The sequence below is a fragment of the Bufo gargarizans genome, chromosome 4, assembly GCF_014858855.1.
Source record: "Bufo gargarizans isolate SCDJY-AF-19 chromosome 4, ASM1485885v1, whole genome shotgun sequence".
In the NCBI taxonomy this organism is placed as follows: domain Eukaryota; kingdom Metazoa; phylum Chordata; class Amphibia; order Anura; family Bufonidae; genus Bufo; species Bufo gargarizans.
This window is the reverse complement of record NC_058083.1, coordinates 515,396,312-515,417,505: the sequence shown is the minus strand read 5'-3', so window position 1 is coordinate 515,417,505 and position 21,194 is coordinate 515,396,312. Positions and strand designations below refer to the sequence as shown.

The following is a 21,194-nucleotide window of genomic DNA, read 5'->3' as shown; positions in this document are numbered from 1 at the left end:
CATGTGGAGTCACTGTGGGTAGAGATACATGGCGCTAAAAACAATAATAAATTACTAATAGGAGTTTACTATAAACCACCTAATATACCAGAGTCCACAGAAAATCTACTACTAAACGAGATAGACGAGGCAGCAAATCATAATGAGGTGGTTATTATGGGGGACTTCAACTACCCAGATATAGACTGGGAAACTGAAACTTGTATACCTCATAAAGGAAACAGGTTCTTGGCAATAACCAAAGACAATTACCTCTCCCAACTGGTTCAGGACCCGACTAGAGGGATGGCCATACTGGACTTAGTATTAACCAATAGGCCTGACAGAACAACAGACGTGCAGGTTGGGGGACACCTGGGAAATAGTGATCACAAAGTAATAACCTTCCAATTATCATTCAAAAGAGCGTTTCTACAGGGAGGAACAAAAATACCAAACTTCAAAAAAGCTAAATTTAGCCAACTAAGAGAGGCCATAGGCCGAACTAACTGGGACAAAGTCCTCAAAAATAAAAATACAGCCACAAAATGGGATATCTTTAAAAGCATCCTAAAATCTCACTGTGAGAGGTACATACCGTATGGTAATAAAAGGTTAAGGAACAAAAAGAAACCAATGTGGATAAATAGAACTGTAAAGAAAGCAATAAATGACAAAAAGAAAGCATATAAAACACTAAAACAGGAAGGTAGCACGGAAGCACTGAAAAACTATAAGGAAAAAAATAGAACATGTAAAAAACAAATAAAAGCGGCCAAACTAGAGACCAAGAGATTAGTTGCCAAAGAGAGTAAAACTAACCCTAAAATGTTCTTCAATTATATAAATTTAAAAAAGTATAAATCTGAAGGTGTCGGCCCGTTAAAGAGTAATGAGGGGGGAGTCGCAGAGAGCGACGAGGAGAAAGCAAAGCTGTTAAATATTTTTTTCTCCACTGTATTCACTGAGGAAAATAAACTGTCATATGAAATGCAGAATGTTGAAATAAATTCCCCATTAAAAGTGTCCTGTCTGACCCAGGAAGAAGTGCAACAGGGACTTAAAAAGATTAAAATAGACAAATCGCCAGGACCGGATGGCATACACCCCCGTATCCTAAGGGAATTAAGTAATGTCATAGCCAGACCCTTATTTCTGATATTTGCAGATTCTATACTGACAGGGAATGTCCCACAGGATTGGCGCATGGCAAATGTGGTGCCAATATTCAAAAAGGGTCCAAAAACAGATCCTGGAAACTATAGGCCGGTAAGTTTAACATCTGTTGTGGGTAAACAGTTTGAAGGTTTTCTGAGAGATGCTATATTAGAGCATCTCAACGGAAATAAGCAAATAACGCCATATCAGCATGGCTTCGTGAGGGATCGGTCATGGCAAACTAATTTAATCAGTTTCTATGAGGAGGTAAGTTCTAGACTTGACAGCAGCAAATCAATGGATGTCGTATATCTGGACTTCTCTAAAGCATTTGACACTGTACCACATAAAAGGTTAGTATATAAAATGAGAATGCTCGGACTGGGAGAAAACGTCTGTATGTGGGTAAGTAACTGGCTCAGTGATAGAAAACAGAGGGTGGTTATTAACTGGTACACACTCAGATTGGGTCACTGTCACTAGTGGAGTACCTCAAGGGTCAGTATTGGGCCCTATTCTCTTCAATATATTTATTAATGATCTTGTAGAAGGCTTGCATAGTAAAATATCAATTTTCGCAGATGACAATAAACTGTGTAAAGTAATTTACACTGATGAGGACAGTATACTACTACAGAGGGATCTGGATAGACTGGAGGCTTGGGCAGATAAGTGGCAGATGAGGTTTAACACTGACAAATGTAAAGTTATGCACATGGGAAGGAATAATGCAAGTCACCCGTACTTATTAAATGGTAAAACACTCGGTAACACTGACATGGAAAAAGATCTAGGAATTTTAATAAACAGCAAACTAAGCTGCAAAAAACAGTGTCAGGCAGCTGCTGCCAAGCCCAATAAGATAATGGGTTGCACCAGAAGGGCCATAGATGCCCGTGATGAGAACATAGTCCTACCACTTTACAAATCGCTAGTCAGACCACACATGGAGTACTGTGTACAGTTCTGGGCTCCAGTGAACAAAGCAGATATAGCAGAGCTGGAGAAGGTCCAGAGGAGGGCAACTAAAGTAATAACTGGAATGGGGCAACTACAGTACCCTGAAAGATTATCAAAATTAGGGTTATTCACTTTAGAAAAAAGACGACTGAGGAGAGATCTAATTAATATGTATAAATATATCAGGGGTCAGTACAGAGATCTCTCCCATCATCTATTCATTCCCAGGACTGTGACTGTGACGAGGGGACATCCTCTGCGTCTGGAGGAAAGAAGGTTTGTACACAAACATAGAAGAGGATTCTTTACGGTAAGAGCAGTGAGACTATGGAACTCTCTGCCTGAGGAGGTGGTGATGGTGAGTACAATAAAGGAATTCAAGAGGGGCCTGGATGTATTTCTGGAGCATAATAATATTACAGGCTATCGCTACTAGAGAGGGGTCGTTGATCCAGGGATTTATTCTGATTGCCTGATTGGAGTCAGGAAGGAATTTTTACTCCCCTAAAGTAAGGAAAATTGGCTTCTACCTCACAGGGGTTTTTTGCCTTCCTCTGTATCAACTTGCAGGATGACAGGCCGAACTGGATGGACAAATGTCTTTTTTTGGCCTTATGTACTATGTTACTATGTATGTATACATTATTTAAAATTTTTTATATGCAATAGCAGGAATGAACACCAGAGGGCGCCAGTATCCTAGCCTGCAACAATGCTGGCTTGCGAACCCCTGGCCTGCATACCCAGCTGTGGCCACTAGGGGCGCAAGAACCCAGACAGGATCGATGCCAAGACACCGCGCGGGAGACTGGGAGCGAGCAAGCCAGCTGAAACAGGAGAGGGGACAAAAGACCATAAAAGAAATCCCTGCCTCACTACTGGCACAGCGGCCCATGCCAAACATTAAGCCGAGCGACGAACTCAGGATCACGCTGACCCCTGCATCCTACTTACACTGCCGCGTGGGAGCCGGTGCTGCCAGGTGCAGTGTGACTCCCCTTACCTAGGGAGCCAGCGCTGCTGACCGGACTGAAGCAACGGGGCCGCTGACTGAGGCGGCTACTTACCTGGTTTGCGGGGCGCAGTCCGGAGACACACAAAGGGCAGTGTGGGAATGTTTGTAGCGCTGTAGTCTGCTGTAGCCACGTTCTATGCTGAAACTGACGTACAAAGTGGGGGGGGGGGTGACCCTATAATAGCGGGGCAGAGCCCCTCCCACAAATACAGGCCAATAAATCGGCCTTAATACTTCTCACCATGTGCCCCTTCTTTCACACAGACCGGACATCAGATCTACAGACCATTGTCTGCACCCTGCACCCACCGACTGCTGCTCGAGCCTCTCCAGCGAACTGTTCCTAAGGAAAAGACAGTACCCTGAACAGGTCGCCATCTGTGCCCGCTACCCATAGCTCTCCCCAATGTGTGAGTAGTAGCGAAGTCATGTGACCACTGACATCACACCCCAACTTCACACGTAGACCCTCACCAAAGATCTACGCCTTATGTCCCCTCCTCACAGATTCAAACCCAATAAAGGGACCTACTAAAAGGAATCCCAGAATGGAATGCCTATAGACTTTAACAGGAAAGTGGAATGCCCATAGAGAATAATGGACCAGAGTGGAATGCCCATAGAGAATAATGGACCGGAGTGGAATGCCCATAGAGAATAATGGACCAGAGTGGAATGCCCATAGAGAATAATGGACCGGAGTGGAATGCCCATAGAGAATAATGGACCGGAGTGGAATGCCCATAGAGAATAATGGACCGGAGTGGAATGCCCATAGAGAATAATGGACCAGAGTGGAATGCCCATAGAGAATAATGGACCGGAGTGGAATGCCCATAGAGAATAATGGACCGGAGTGGAATGCCCATAGAGAATAATGGACCGGAGTGGAATGCCCATAGAGAATAATGGACCGGAGTGGAATGCCCATAGAGAATAATGGACCAGAGTGGAATGCCCATAGAGAATAATGGACCGGAGTGGAATGCCCATAGAGAATAATGGACCGGAGTGGAATGCCCATAGAGAATAATGGACCGGAGTGGAATGCCCATAGAGAATAATGGACCGGAGTGGAATGCCCATAGAGAATAATGGACCGGAGTGGAATGCCCATAGAGAATAATGGACCGGAGTGGAATGCCATAGAGAATAATGGACCGGAGTGGAATGCCCATAGAGAATAATGGACCGGAGTGGAATGCCCATAGAGAATAATGGACCGGAGTGGAATGCCCATAGAGAATAATGGACCGGAGTGGAATGCCCATAGAGAATAATGGACCGGAGTGGAATGCCCATAGAGAATAATGGACCAGAGTGGAATGCCCATAGAGAATAATGAACCAAAGTGGAATGCCCATAGAGAATAATGGACCAGAGTGGAATGCCTATAGAGAATAATGAACCAGAGTGGAATGCCCATAGAGAATAATGGACCAGAGTGGAATGCCCATAGAGAATAATGGACCGGAGTGGAATGCCCATAGAGAATAATGGACCGGAGTGGAATACCCATAGAGAATAATGGACCGGAGTGGAATGCCCATAGAGAATAATGGACCGGAGTGGGATGCCCATAGAGAATAATGGACCGGAGTGGAATGGCCATAGAGAATAATGGACCGGAGTGGAATGCCCATAGAGAATAATGGACCAGTGGAATGCCCATAGAGAATAATGGACCGGAGTGGAATACCCATAGAGAATAATGGACCAGTGGAATACCCATAGAGAATAATGGACCGGAGTGGAATGCCCATAGAGAATAATGGACCGGAGTGGAATGCCCATAGAGAATAATGGACCGGAGTGGAATGCCCATAGAGAATAATGGACCAGTGGAATACCCATAGAGAATAATGAACCGGAGTGGAATGCCCATAGAGAATAATGGACCGGAGTGGAATGCCCATAGAGAATAATGGACCGGAGTGGAATGCCCATAGAGAATAATGGACCGGAGTGGAATGCCCATAGAGAATAATGGACCGGAGTGGAATGCCCATAGAGAATAATGGACCGGAGTGGAATGCCCATAGAGAATAATGGACCGGAGTGGAATGCCCATAGAGAATAATGGACCGGAGTGGAATGCCCATAGAGAATAATGGACCGGAGTGGAATGCCCATAGAGAATAATGGACCGGAGTGGAATGCCCATAGAGAATAATGGACCGGAGTGGAATGCCCATAGAGAATAATGGACCGGAGTGGAATGCCCATAGAGAATAATGGACCGGAGTGGAATGCCCATAGAGAATAATGGACCGGAGTGGAATGCCCATAGAGAATAATGGACCGGAGTGGAATACCCTTAGAGAATAATGGACCGGAGTGGAATGCCCATAGAGAATAATGGACCGGAGTGGAATACCCTTAGAGAATAATGGACCGGAGTGGAATGCCCATAGAGAATAATGGACCGGAGTGGAATGCCCATAGAGAATAATGGACCGGAGTGGAATACCCATAGAGAATAATGGACCAGAGTGGAATGCCCATAGAGAATAATGGACCGGAGTGGAATGCCCATAGAGAATAATGGACCAGAGTGGAATGCCCATAGAGAATAATGGACCGGAGTGGAATGCCCATAGAGAATAATGGACCGGAGTGGAATACCCTTAGAGAATAATGGACCGGAGTGGAATGCCCATAGAGAATAATGGACCGGAGTGGAATACCCTTAGAGAATAATGGACCGGAGTGGAATGCCCATAGAGAATAATGGACCGGAGTGGAATGGCCATAGAGAATAATGGACCGGAGTGGAATACCCATAGAGAATAATGGACCGGAGTGGAATGCCCATAGAGAATAATGGAAAGTAAACTATGAGCTCATTTGCAGGTAAATCTGTGTCATGTAGGACATTAACCTCTACCACAAGTGTTCCCTGGGTAGAGTAGCACATTGTAAAATGAAAATTACCTTGGATTATAACCGTTTTCAATAGAACGCAAAGGGGATGGAATGCCCATAGGCCAGTGGTGGAGAACCTATGGCACGGGTGCCAGAGGTGGCACGCAGAGCCCTCTTTGTGGGCACCCACTTCCTAATTTTCTAAGTGTGTGACCCGTGCCCGTGCTGCAAATTGCGGGCCGCAATGCACGATCGCTGGCCGTGGGTCAGCCGTATCGGATCGCGGACCCATTCACTTTAATGGGTCTGCGATCCGCCCATTCCGCAAAAAGATAGGACCTGTTCTATCTTTTTGCAGAACGGAAGTACGGGACGCAACCCCACGGAAGCACTCTGTAGTGCTTCCGAGGGGTCCCGTTCCGTGCGGCCGTTCCGCAATTCCGGATTTGCGGACCCATTGAAGTGAATGGGTCCGCATCCGTGATGCGGAATGCACACAGAACTGTGGCCGTGTATTGTGGCCCGCAATACGGCCACGGATCACATACTCGGCCACTCATCAGCGCAGGACGTGCTATGAATGGCACAAGCAGCGCACTGAATGCAGGCAGGTTATTATAGCCAAATGATAAAGTACAGGGAAGATAGACTGTATTGTTATCCAGGTTGGCACTTTTGTGATAAATATGTGGGCTTTGGGTTACAGTCTGGACACTCAGACCATAAACCGTTCGTCATCACTGCCATAGGCTATAATGGGAAGTAAAACGTGACTTGGTGCCTGAACCATTCAACATATCTAATGAATCTGTAGCAGGCTAACTCTTCAAGTCCAGTGGGATTATCATGTCAATGTCCTACAGAACACAGATTACCTGCAAATGAGATCAGAGTTTACTTCCCATTACAGTCTATGGGAATTCCATTGTGTCATTCCATAGAAACCAATGATATAATTTGAAATAATCCCACGAGTTTGGAGAGTAAGGCTACTTTCACACTAGCGTTCGGGGCTCCACTTGTGAGTTCCGTTTGAAGGCTCTCACAAGAGGCCCCGAACGCATCCGTACGGCCCTAATGCATTCTGAGTGGACGCGGATCCGCTCAGAATGCATCAGTCTGGCAGCGTTCAGGCTCCGCTCCGCTCAGCAGGTGGACACCTGAACGCTGCTTGCAGGTGTCCGCCTGGCTGTGCGGAGGCAAACGGATCCGTCCAGATTTACAATGTAAGTCAATGGGGACGGATCCGTTTGAAGTTGACACAATATGGCTCAATTTCAAACGGATCCGTCCCCCATTGACTTTCAATGTAAAGTCTGGACGGATCCGTCTGAAGCTACTTTCACACTTAGAATTTTTTCTAAAATATAGTGCAGACGGATCCGTTCTGAACGCAAGTGTGAAAGTAGCCTTAGCCTGCTAAATGTTTATTAGATATGTCAAATGGCTTTGTCTCTAATTCAAATATTACATTTCCATTATAGTCTATGGGCATTCCATTTTGGCATTCCTTTTAGTAGGTCCCCCAATAAATCCCCCCACCTGCACCCTCATGGCCCCCAGATTACAGCCAGTTCTGTACTGTAACCCCTGTAATTGCACCAGATTCCACTCCATGACCCCCACTGCCCCTGAGTGCTCCCCCTGCCCCTCATATATGAGCTCCATATGCCGCCCCTCCCCCGCTCCCCATGAAGCTCTGTGTACTCCAGGACTGCACCGCATCCTGACACACACAGCCCCTCCCCCGGTACACACAGCCCCTCCCCCGGCACACACAGCCCCTCCCCCTGACACACAGCCCCTCCCCCTGACACACACAGCCCCTCCCACTGGCACACACAGCCCCTCCCCCGGCACACACAGCCCCTCCCTCTTCCACAAGCTCCTGCAGTCCGGGTTTGTCAGCACTTCCCACATTTGGTCATGTGACCACAAAGGAGCATGTGACCAGTGACGTCACTGAACTCCTTCTGACAGCTCCGTTCTATCATCTACCTTTGGTGACGTAATGTGACTCTGAGATGGGTGATGGTGATAAGTGAGGTTCAGGTAAGTGTCCTGTGTGCTGGGCTGCGGGGCGTCCTCTCCGTGTTCTGTGCGGTCTCCTGTGGGGTCAGGATTAGGGACAGGTTTACAGTCAGGGAGGTTTTTAGAACAACTTGGGGGCGGGGCTACATCCTCTCAGAAGCCCATACATTCTAGGTGGGTACATGTTGTGTCCAGCAGGGCAGGTAGGTGTGTAGTCACCGCCATTGTCTGTCAGGATTACTGGGGCAGAGGGGGCATTAACCCCTTCACCGCCAGCTCTCTCGGCCAGGCACAGTCAGCCTCCGCCAGCACTCAGCCCACTAGGCACTAGGCTGCCCAGGGACTGACTGAGCTACAGGAGCAGCACCTGGGTCTATCTGAGTGTAATCTATATGTACAGCGCAGGTATATACATAGTCATCCTCCTGTGTATTATAGTATATACTGTGCTGGTATAACCGGGGTCTATCTGAGTGTAATCTATATGTACAGCGCAGGTATATACATAGTCACCCTCCTGTGTATTATAGTATATACTGTGCTGGTATAACCGGGGTCTATCTGAGTGTAATCTATATGTACAGCACAGGTATATACATAGTCATCCTCCTGTGTATTATAGTATAGACTATGCTGGTATAACCTGGGTCTATCTGAGTGTAATCTATATGTACAGCGCAGGTATATACATAGTCATCCTCCTGTGTATTATAGTATATACTGTGCTGGTATAACCTGGGTCTATCTGAGTGTAATCTATATGTACAGCGCAGGTATATACATAGTCATCTTCAGAGGTCGCGCTACATTTTTTCTGGAAGAGTAAAAATACTCCTCTTACCATTTTTGAGGAGTATTTTTAGCCGATGAGGAGTATGAAAGTTACAGTAATTCAAATAGTTAATACGAAGGCCTACATAACATTAAGGGGTTGCTATTTATGCAGGGAAACCATTACTAGTATCTAGAACTGTCTTCCATGCATAAATGGCAAATTTAGACAATTTTTTATTTAGCTTGGGTCACTGTTGCTCTGAGGGGGTCGGTACCACTGAGGTCACTGTTGCTCTGAGGGGTCGGTACCACTGAGGTCACTGTTGCTCTGAGGGGTCGGTACCACTGAGGACACTGTTGCTCTGAGGGGTCGGTACCACTGAGGACACTGTTGCTCTGAGGGGTCGGTACCACTGAGGACACTGTTGCTCTGAGGGGTCGGTACCACTGAGGTCACTGTTGCTCTGAGGGGTCGGTACCACTGAGGACACTGTTGCTCTGAGGGGTCGGTACCACTGAGGACACTGTTGCTCTGAGGGGTCGGTACCACTGAGGTCACTGTTGCTCTGAGGGGTCGGTACCACTGAGGACACTGTTGCTCTGAGGGGTCGGTACCACTGAGGACACTGTTGCTCTGAGGGGTCGGTACCACTGAGGACACTGTTGCTCTGAGGGGTCGGTACCACTGAGGACACTGTTGCTCTGAGGGGTCGGTACCACTGAGGTCACTGTTGCTCTGAGGGGTCGGTACCACTGAGGTCACTGTTGCTCTGAGGGGTCGGTACCACTGAGGTCACTGTTGCTCTGAGGGGTCGGTACCACTGAGGACACTGTTGCTCTGAGGGGTCGGTACCACTGAGGACACTGTTGCTCTGAGGGGTCGGTACCACTGAGGACACTGTTGCTCTGAGGGGTCGGTACCACTGAGGTCACTGTTGCTCTGAGGGGTCGGTACCACTGAGGACACTGTTGCTCTGAGGGGTCGGTACCACTGAGGACACTGTTGCTCTGAGGGGTCGGTACCACTGAGGTCACTGTTGCTCTGAGGGGTCGGTACCACTGAGGACACTGTTGCTCTGAGGGGTCGGTACCACTGAGGACACTGTTGCTCTGAGGGGTCGGTACCACTGAGGACACTGTTGCTCTGAGGGGTCGGTACCACTGAGGACACTGTTGCTCTGAGGGGTCGGTACCACTGAGGTCACTGTTGCTCTGAGGGGTCGGTACCACTGAGGTCACTGTTGCTCTGAGGGGTCGGTACCACTGAGGTCACTGTTGCTCTGAGGGGTCGGTACCACTGAGGACACTGTTGCAGTGATTTTATGAGGTTTATTGGGTTTGTCCTAAGATCGCTATTTATCATCTGTTGTTAAAGAGGACCCCTCACCTCTCCTGACTTGTCTGTTTTAGTAACTACTTAGTAACTACTTGCACCCCCCCCCCCCCCCCCCCCATGTAATAACAATCCTGGAGCATCTATTCTTATGACCTTATATTGCACAATTCCTCTGTTATTCCTGTTATTAGTAATGAATGACTTGCTGGCAGTTTGCAGTGAAGGTCCAGATGGGGGGTCCCTGCACAGCCTGACATTATTCAATCAGTGCTGTCAACTGGTAACATCCATCTCGGCCTCTATTGCAGACTACTAGCAATTCGTTCATAAGTTCTAGTAGGATTAATAAAGGAGGGGTTAGGTCATGTGATATTTTTATAGAGCCGGTCGATACGGACATGGCGATACCTAATATGTATACTTATTTATTTTTTTTTTATGTAAGTTTTACACAATAATATCATTTTTTAAACAAAAAAAATTATGTTTTAGTGTCTCCATATTCTGAGCCATATTTTTTTTATTTTTTGGGCGATTGTCTCAGGTAGGGGCTAGTTTTTGCGGGATGAGATGACGGTTAGATTGGTACTATTTTGGTGGGCATACGCCTTTTTAATCGCTTGCTGTTGTACTTTTTGTGATGTAAGGTGACAAAAAAATTGTTTATTTAGCACAGTTTTTATTTTTTAATTTTTACGGTGTTCATCTGAGGGGTTAGGTCATGTGATATGTTTATAGAGCCGGTCGATACGGACGCGGAGATACCTAATATGTATACTTTATTTATTTTTTCCCCTATTTTTTTTTTTACTTTTATTTGGGGAAAATGACGTTTATTTTTTATTTTTACTTGAAACTTTTAATTTTTCGGAGGGAAAACCATATTTAAAAAAAAAAAAATTTAACTTTATTTTTTGTCCCACTTTGGGACTTCAACTTTTGGGGGTCTAATCCCCTTTACTATGCATTCCGATACTTCTGTTTTGGAATGCATTGGCTGTATGAGTAATACTGTGTGTATTACTCATACAGCTTCCGGCTTGTAAGGTCCAGGGGGCTGGATCTCACAGGCTCGTCACCGGAAGGCATCGCGCTGCCTTCCATGCCATCGGGTCCCCCCTACAGCCGCATGGGCACCCGATGGCACGCCCGATCGCCGCCGCAAACCTCAGGTAAAGCCGCAAATTATTTTGGAGGAGGGTGAGATAGGGTTTTTTTTTTGTTTCTTCCCCCTCTGCTAGATGATTAGATTTGTTTCACTAAATGTGAGAGGTTTGCGCGAAAGGATAAAAAGCAATGCTGTCTTTGAGTGGATTAGGAGGTTCCTGCCGGCCGTCATTTGCCTCCAAGAGACGCACCTAGTCAAAGAATCACTTATGTGGATGGAAAAGAGATGGATAGGGGCTGCGTACCATTCGGTACACACTACCTATTCCAGAGGGGTCTCAATTTTGGTACACAAAAAAAGATTAAATTCGAGTGTCTTGCATGTGAGGTGGACGGCAATAGCGGGTATCTCTTTATACATTGTAACATAGAAGGAGTTAAAATGGTAATCGCAAATATATATATCCCTCTGCCGTATAAGTCAGACGTGGTGTATGAACTGTACAGATTTATGTTGAATAGGCAGGAATGTATAATGATTGCGATAGGAGATTATAATGCTGTAATGGACCCACTCAGAGACAGAATGTCTGGCAGAGGGGGAAGAATACAAAATGTAGATTTATTTAAATTGGCCTTGGAGTTCAACTGGATTGACGTCTGGCGTTATTTAAACCCAGAAGAAACAATGTATTCATGTCACTCCAAAACACACCAGACGTGGTCAAGAATAGATATGGTATTGGGAAATAAAAATGTAATGACTCAAGATAGGATCAAGATAAAGTACTTGCCTATGGCGCTATCCGATCATAGTGCCGTGGTAATGGACTTGGATTTGAGCAGAAAGCAAAGTTTGCCAATGTTCAAATTCAACTCCCATTGGTTATCGCTTATCCCGGATAAAAAAAGTATATTGCTGGAGTTAAAAAATGCAAGATTATTTTATATAATGAACCCCAATGGAGATAACAGGAAGAAATGGGAAGAGGAACAAGAAAATGTAAAAACATATTATATGGATAAAATCAAGAAGGAACTGTTCTTCCAGGGGTTTCAGTTAGCCGCAGAGGGAGAAAAGGTTGAGCGATATTTTGTGAGGCCCAAAAAATAGGCGACTTACCAGATTCAATGAAAGAAGCAATTATTACATTGATTCCAAAAAAGGGCAAAGAACAATTATACCCGGGTTCATATAGACCTATATCACTGTTGAATACTGACATTAAGATATTGGCCAAAGTCTTGGCAGGTAGACTCTCTAGGGTGATTAAAGGTATAATCGAAGAAGATCAGACAGGTTTTATAACCGGAAGAATAATATACTAAAATATTAGAAGGCTGTACCTCCAATATTGAAGCTAATAAAACTGAAGCTGGCGAAAAAGCTATACTCTCACTGGATGCCCAAAAGGCGTTTGATTGCATCGAGTGGGAGTATTTATGGGCAGTTTTAAAAAGGGTTGGTATAAGGGAGGGATTTATAAGATGGATTAAACTTATATATACTAACCCAAGATCTAGGGTAATGGTGGATGGGAGCTTGTCCCTGCCTTTTGCCCTTTATAGGGGCACTAGGCAGGGATGCCCTCTCTCCCCGTTATTATTTGCTATTGCAGTAGAACCTCTGGCATCTATGATTAGGAATAAGGGGGAGTGCACAGGCTTTTAAAATATGCACGGAAATGATAAACCATTAATGTACGCGGACGATATTTTATTATTTTTACAGAACAGTGGGGAGGAGTTTAACAGAGTAATAGATATAATAGATAAGTTTGGTTATTATTCTGGTTTAAACATCAATTGGGGGAAATCTCACATGATGTTATTAGGAAAAGGGCTATTACAGAATTTCTCAAGGGTGCATGTGCTTGAGCAACACAAGAGTTTTAAATATTTAGGTATTGAAATTTCTAGAAATATAGAAGATTATGAAAGGTTAAATGTACTCCCTCTAATAAAAGAACTCAGAGCTAAAATACACATTTGGAAAAAACTACCAATCTCAATGCCGGGTCGGGTGAATTTAATAAAAATGATTTTCCTTCCTAAAATATTATACGTATTACAAAATGCCCCAATATGGTTGCCAAAGAAAATTTTTGGGCTATTGGATAGTTTAATAGGGGAATTTATTTGGAAGGGTGATACCCCAAGGATAAGAAGAGAAGTTCTTCAGCTCCCAGTAAGAGAAGGTGGACTTGCAGTTCCGAATTGTTTTTTTTATTAATAACTCAATATAGTCAGATAAAAGGAAGTTTAAAAGGATTGGTGGGGAGGGAAGAATTAATAAAAATAGGCTGGAGTGGGGTTATAAATCACTTAGAGGTGTTGGAATCAGGAATATTAGGGAGAAAAAAAGTCCAGTGAAAAAAACACTGGATATTAAAGGGTACTTGAAGTATACACCTATTTGGAAAAATAAGAATTTACAGGAAGTGCAAAAGATCAGCTCTTATATAGATTGGGATAAAAAAGGAATAAAATATTTAGCTCAAATATTCGAGAGAGATAAACTGAAGAACTTCGCTACCCTAGTAAAGGAGTTTGGGATCTCCCAAAAAGATAGCTACAAATATTTACAGCTTAAAAATGCTGTTAAGATATCAGTTAATTCAAACAAATATAGAAAAGAAGAATCAAATAGAATATATAAATTTAGTAATGATGAAGAAAAAAAATGAATTACGACAAAAAGATATGGGATACTGATGGAGGCAAAAAAAGAACGAATAATATTACTAGCCAGAGGAAAGTGGGAAATAGAGATCCCAGACTTCACTGAAGAAAAATGGAAAGATGCCCTCACAAGTTATATTAAGGTATCGGAAAGGGCCTCACATAAAATTTCCCAATTCTTTATAGTTCATAGGCTGCATCGAACTCCTTGGGTGTTAAAAAAAAAATGGGGGTTAGGACTTCAGATAAGTGCCCAAGGTGTGGGGGTGAGAGGGCAGACTTCATACATTGTTTTTGGAGATGTCCCAAACTGATAACATACTGGAAAGAGATTGTAGAGACTACATCTGTATTTTTGGGTATTCGAGTGGTGGAAGACCCTTTAGTTTGTATTTTAGGGGCTACAGCACACCTTAAACTAAATAAAGCATCACAATCGGTCTTGAATAAAGTACTATTTCAGGCTAGATTGATTATATTAAGGAAGTGGATCAATAAAGATCCTCCCACACCGGGACAGTGGCAGGAAGCAGTTCTTAACTTGATTAAATTGGAAAGGGCATCGGAGTGATATGATGTAGATAGGTTTAGAAAAACGGATAAAATATGGAAGAAATGGTTGAACCAGGGCCGCGGTGTTTAGTAAAAAATCCCCCCCCCTATTGCCCTTCTTTTCTCCAATTGGGTGGGGGGTGGGTATAAGGGGTAAAATGTTACTATAATGCTGTCTTTTGTAATTGGGACCTTTCGGATGGTCTGATGTATATTTTTTTGTTTGTAAGTTTGATAATAAAAGAATAAAAAAAAAAAAAAAAGGGGGCCGACATGGGGGGGGGGGGGGGGGGACCCTCCCGGCATTGTGACAGGATACCCACTGAATGATTTCAGCTGACATTCTGTTGCGATTGACCCCCGCCACGCCTCAATCGCGATTTAAACTTAGGACGTACCGGTACGCCCTGAGTCCTTAAGGACTCGGGAAATAGGGCGTACCGGTACGCCCTAAGTCCTTATGGGGTTAAAAATGATTTCAGGGATTTTGTCACGGACGGTGTACAGGAAACAAGACAAAGCAACATGCATATATGACTGAGTGGATCCAAAGCTAAGGAACCAAAAGGGAGACCCCTGCACAAGACCTGAGACTTTCCCTGGCTGCTCAGCCTATGCAAAGATCCGAAAGGTGGAAGGTTGCATATCCACGTACCTCGACTATATAACCCCTGAACACCCTACAATAGTGAGGGGACACGACAACCGGCTCCCTACACCAGACACGGAGGGAGTCAGGGTCACCGAGGATCCAGCAAACAGAAAATAACAGATAAATGTTCAGCACTTAACTTTGTAGCAGACTGGAAAACAAGATCAGCATGCACACACACTCCAGGAAGTAGTATAAGCCGCCCAGTAATGCATTATGGGGCGGAATTTAAAGGGATGCAATCAGTCCAACTCCATGACAGCTGAGAGAGGCTAACGAGATGAGGAACTGAACAGCACAACAAAGAGAACTCAAGGAGGAGGTTCTGAAAGGCCTCTGTCAGAGCTTCTCAGCTGTCTGGTTGTGACAGTACCCCTCCCTCTACGAGTGGACTCCGGACACTCAGAGCCCACCTTCTCAGGATGGGACCTATGGAAAGCCCTGATGAGACGAGAGGCCTTAATGTCCGTCACTGGGACCCACATCCTCTCCTCAGGACCATAACCCTCCTAATGAACAAGGTACTGAAGAGAACCGCGGACAAGACGAGAATCCACAATCCTAGAGACCTGAAATTCAAGATTCCCATCAACCATAATCGGAGGAGGAGGCAAAGGCGAGGGTACAATGGGTTGAACATAAGGTTTCAATAAGGACTTATGAAAAACATTATGGATCTTCCAAGTCTGAGGAAGATCAAGACGGTAGGCAACAGGATTGATGACAGACAGGATTTTGTAAGGCCTAATAAACCTAGGACCCAACTTCCAGGAGGGAACCTTCAATTTGATATTCTTGGTAGACAACCACACCAGATCACCAACATTCAGGTCCGGACCAAGCACACGTCTCTTATCTGCCACACGCTTATATCTCTCACTCATGCTCTTTAGATTATCCTGAATCTTTTGCCAAATAGATGACAAAGACGAGGAGAATCTGTCCTCATCAGGTAAACCAGAAGACCCCTCTCCCGAGAAAGTCCCAAACTGCGGATGAAACCCATATGCACCAAAAAATGGTGACTTATCAGAGGACTCCTGACGACGGTTATTTAAAGCAAACTCAGCAAGGGACAAAAAAGAACACCAATCCTCTTGATTCTCCGCCACAAAACAGCGCAGATATGTCTCCAGATTCTGATTGACGCGCTCTGTCTGGCCATTCGACTGCGGGTGGAAAGCAGAAGAGAATGACAACCGAACCCCCAAGCGAGAACAGAAAGCCTTCCAGAATCTGGAAACAAACTGCGTGCCCCTATCAGAGACTATGTCTGAAGGAATACCGTGCAATTTGACAATGTGATCAATAAATGCCTGCGCCAGCGTCTTAGCATTGGGCAAACCAGGAAAAGGGATGAAATGCACCATTTTGCTAAAACGGTCCACCACCACCAGAATCACAGTCTTCCCCGAGGAACGAGGCAGGTCCGTTATAAAGTCCATGGACAGATGTGTCCAAGGACGGGAAGGAATGGGTAAGGGAAGGAGAGGACCCGATGGCCGTGAATGAGGGACTTTGGCACGAGCGCAAGTCTCGCAGGCTGCCACAAAACCCTCAACCGACTTACGAAGCGCAGGCCACCAGAATCTCCGAGCGATGAGATCCAGTGTGGCTCTTGCCCCCGGGTGCCCAGCAAGGACCGTATCGTGGTGTTCCTTAAAAATCTTGTGTCTTAAAGCGAGAGGCACAAACAACCTCCCAGGAGGACAAAGATCAGGAGCCTCTGACTGGGCTGCCTGCACCTCTGCCTCCAATTCAGGAAAAAGAGCAGAGACCACCACACCTTCAGCCAAAATGGGACCCGGGTCTTCAAAATTCCCGCCTCCCGGAAAACAACGTGACAGGGCATCTGCCTTCACATTCTTAACTCCAGGGCGGAACGTGACCACAAAATTAAACCTAGAAAAGAACAAAGACCATCTGGCCTGTCTCGGGTTCAGACTCCAAGTAGGCCAGATTTTTATGGTCAGTAAATACGGTAATAGGGTGTCTGGCTCCCTCTAGCCAATGGCGCCATTCCTCAAAAGCCAACTTGATGGCCAACAATTCCCTATCTCCCACATCGTAATTTCTCTCTGCGGAGGTGAGTTTTTTTGAGAAAAAGGCACACGGTCGCCATTTGGCAGGAGAGGAACCCTGAGACAAGACCGCCCCCACACCCACCTCAGAAGCATCAACCTCAACTATGAAGGGTAAAGAAATATCAGGTTGCACCAAGATGGGAGCGGAAGCAAAACTCTCCTTGATATTAGAAAAAGCCTTACGCGCCTCTACTGACCAAGAAGAAAAATCTACCCCCTTTCTGGTCATATCAGTGAGTGGTTTAACAATAGAGGAATAATTCAAAATAAACTTCCTGTAATAATTGGCAAACCCCAAAAACCGCATCAGCGCCTTCTGATTCTCAGGAAGCTCCCACTCAAGCACAGCGTGGACCTTCTCGGGGTCCATGCGAAAACCAGAAGCGGAGAGAAGGAAGCCCAGAAATTGAATTTCTGGAACCGCAAACACACATTTTTCCAGTTTCGCATATAATTTATTCTCCCGCAGGATGAGCAAGACCTGACGTAAATGTTCCTTATGAGTTTTGAAATCAGGAGAAAAAATCAAAATGTCATCCAAATACACTAATACAAATTTTCCCATCAAATGATAAAAAATGCTGTTCACGAAATGCTGAAAAACGGCTGGGGCATTCATCATCTGTATCCTCTCCCCCCTTCTCCTTTTCCCCCCCTATACTTACTTACATATCCAAGACATAGAGGGAGATAGCAGGCGGGTTTTGCCATTCCAGCGCTGGTGTCTCACGTCACCTTCGGGTGATATAACCATCCCTTATATCTTAAATTCCAAGGAGGACAACAGCTCCTTTCTGACACCCAGCCGCGGAATCAGCCAGGCCTGGCTGATTTTTGCAGACCCACAGGCCGGGAGCGCAAGGAGGTCTATTTCTTACTATAGATCATTTCACTGCTTTTTGTTGTAACCCCCTTGCAGCACACCACTATCCCCCAACATGAGTGAACTATGGAATGATAGGAGAGATAGAATCTTCTTCGTCCAGTCATTTTTTAATAATAAAAAGGAAAAACCGAACCAATATAACCAACATTGGAAAGAAAATAAAACAGAAATCATCAGTTATGTGAAAAGATTAGAACAGCTATTAATCACCGAGATGCGGGACTTATGGGAAGTTTCTTCCCTAGAACAATACCTAGAAAATGATGCAGTACCTAAGGGTTTAAAAGTATCAAAACCGCTCAATGGTGATCTAGGGGATTCAATGACCTTAACCTTCCTAGCGGTATTCCCGAGCGTGACTCGGGGTTAATTTTCGCTGCCAGGAGCGGTAACCCCGAGTCACGCTCGGGGTAACATTGAAAAGTTGTCAGCGGAGTCCCCTTACCTTCTCCGCTGTGATCGCAGGCGAGAGCGCCGGCTGGCATCTGACTTCCTGGTTCCGTTCCCTGCGAGCACCTGCGGCGCATGGGAGCGGAACTGGGCGGGAAATTCTAAATTATAAAGTGACACACACACATAAAAGAGGTAATACATTGTAATCTGAGAGAATTGCACTGTATCACCTCAGATCTGACAGTTGATTACTGTAAAGTGTCCTTTGCCTGCCATTTTACTGCCATTTGTGCTTATTTATAACATACAATACATAACACCAAATTTCCATGCAAAAAATGGTACCACTTTTGGTACAAAATTCCTGACATAATCATACCGCCAGGGAGGTTAAAAGAATGGGACTTATTATTCCATGATTTCTCTAAACAAGCAGTAGGCTTTATTATAGATAAAAGAAAGGAAAGTCTAAGAAGAAACAACCAGGAGATTCTAGAAATATTTGACAAAATAAGACCATACAAGGAGGAGGAGGATTTGATCAGGATTTCTAGGTCAGTGAAGAATAGAATTAAAAGCAAAGAAGATGCTATTATAGTTTAAAAAAAAACTAAAAATTTAAGAGAGACATAGGAGAGACAGATAAACTAATTAATATAGACGCAATACAAGAAGAAGCCAGTCTGGTGTCAGAGGGGGAGTTTGACACTATTGATAACACATGGTGTGACTGTACCCTTAATAATCTCTCAGTCTATGAGGAAAGTCTAGACAAGGAATCAGCCACCAACAATATACATAGTGATAGGACTAATACACCTTCACTATCTAAAACCGAACCAAGTAGCGCCAAAGATCTAATAAAACAACAGGAAAATGGCTCCATAATATCTCCAAATAGGTACGCAATTCTGGAAAGAATAGAAGAAGACCCCATAACCGAGGTCACACCATCAAGGATCAGCACCATCAAACATAAAACACCCCAAAACAAACAACCCAGTTATGCTGCCGTGACAAAAGGTGGTAACAATACACCAACAAAAACAACAAAAAATAACTCCAAACAAACTAAACCCAGGAATACTATCACCAGTAAGGAGCCAAACAACAAAAAAAAGAAAAAAACCAAAAGAGGTAGAGGAATGACCAAAATTACACTCCAACAAAAACGCATAGGAGAAGGTATATTTAACTTAAGCAGTTATAATTTGAGCAAAGAAGAACTCACCCTTCTCCATAAAGGTTTAAAATTTGCCCCCACATCCAAATTTAACCCCTTTGATGCTTTTATAGGAGTAAAAAATTCTTACGAAAACTAGCACTAAAAAAATTCTTTATTAAAAAGGAGAAATTTATAATATAAAAAAACAACCAACCATGGATCTGAGTGAAATTACCAACAATTTAACAAAAGGAGTTATGGGAACCACTATTGGAGTCGTGCAATCATGCCCTAATAAAACATCCCAGGAACCAAACACTAGACTGGTAAGGACTGACACAAATAACCATTTGACCTTTCAGGAAAAATTCACCCACACTGATTTAAAACCAGTTTCCAAATTTAATCCTGCCTCAGAATACTCAGACTCCATCATTACTTTCCAATCATTGGTTATTAGGGATCTACTTCGCACTAACCCAAAAAAGAGGAGAGGGCCCCATAATCTATCCAAGGGTGAAATCAGAGCCATTAAATCACTACAAATCAATCAATCTATCACTATCAGACCAGCGGACAAAGGAGGTGGATTAGTTATACTGAACCACAGCGATTATCATAAAGAATCTCTCAGACTCCTCTCTGATGATAAAACATATAAAAAAACTCACCCTAGATCCCACTGAGATGTACAAACGTAAACTGAATCTACTAATCCAAAAAGGTAAAAACATGGGAGCACTCTCAAAGGAAGAAATGCTTTTCACTAATAACCAAAGTCCTAAGATCCCTATATTTTACTACCTGCCAAAAATTCACAAAAATCAAACCAGTCCCCGTGGCAGACCAATAATTTCAGGCATCGACAGTCTCACCTCTAATTTATCCAAGTATGTCGATGTCCTACTACAAGAAAAAGTTTTATTACTACCAGCATATTTGAGGGACACAAAACATATTTTGCAAATTCTAGAAGGGATCCGATGGGAGTCTAATTTTATTTTGGACACGTTAGATGTGACCGCTCTATATACCGTCATTGAAAAGAAAAAAGGCCGTGAGGCTGCAGAGCATTTTTTAAGAAAGGACAAAAATATGTCACAAGAACAGATTAATTTTATTGGAGACTGCATTACGTTCATCCTGGAACATAATTATTTTAAATATGGATCGAAATTTTACCTTCAGACGTGGGGGACCGCGATGGGGACCTGATTCGCACCGAGCTTCGCAAATCTGTATATGGGCAGATGGGAGGAGTCTACCATATTTCCCAGTGGCGAGCTCGGTGCGGGTCTGGTCCTCTGGAGAAGATTTATCGATGATGTTGTTTTTATATGGAGAGGGGACGTACCATCCCTCAATAATTTTTTTACCAATTTGAATAAAAATGAATTTTATCTAGACTTTACTCCAACTTTTGATAAAAAACAAATCAATTTTCTTGATCTAACCATATTCATCGAAAACGGGAAAATACAGACTAAAACATATCACAAACCGACGGATACCAGCAGTTTCATCCCCCTGGAAAGCTGCCATCTACCTACATGGC

The 21,194-nt window shown here is 44.3% G+C and overlaps 1 protein-coding gene across 2 annotated transcripts in view; it reads left to right on the top strand.

Annotated features, from left to right (window-relative positions):
* LOC122933675 (gastrula zinc finger protein XlCGF57.1-like) overlaps positions 1 to 21,194 on the top strand; it is a 376,277-nt gene that overhangs the window by 321,391 nt on the left and 33,692 nt on the right. The window contains exon 1 of one of the 2 annotated variants that reach the window (XM_044288621.1): positions 7,925 to 8,029. The exons of the other annotated variant lie outside the window; for it this stretch is intronic. The gene's annotated coding sequence lies outside the window, so the exon portion shown is untranslated. Of the gene's footprint in view, positions 1 to 7,924; positions 8,030 to 21,194 lie in introns of those variants that run through there. 2 annotated transcript variants of the gene reach the window in all.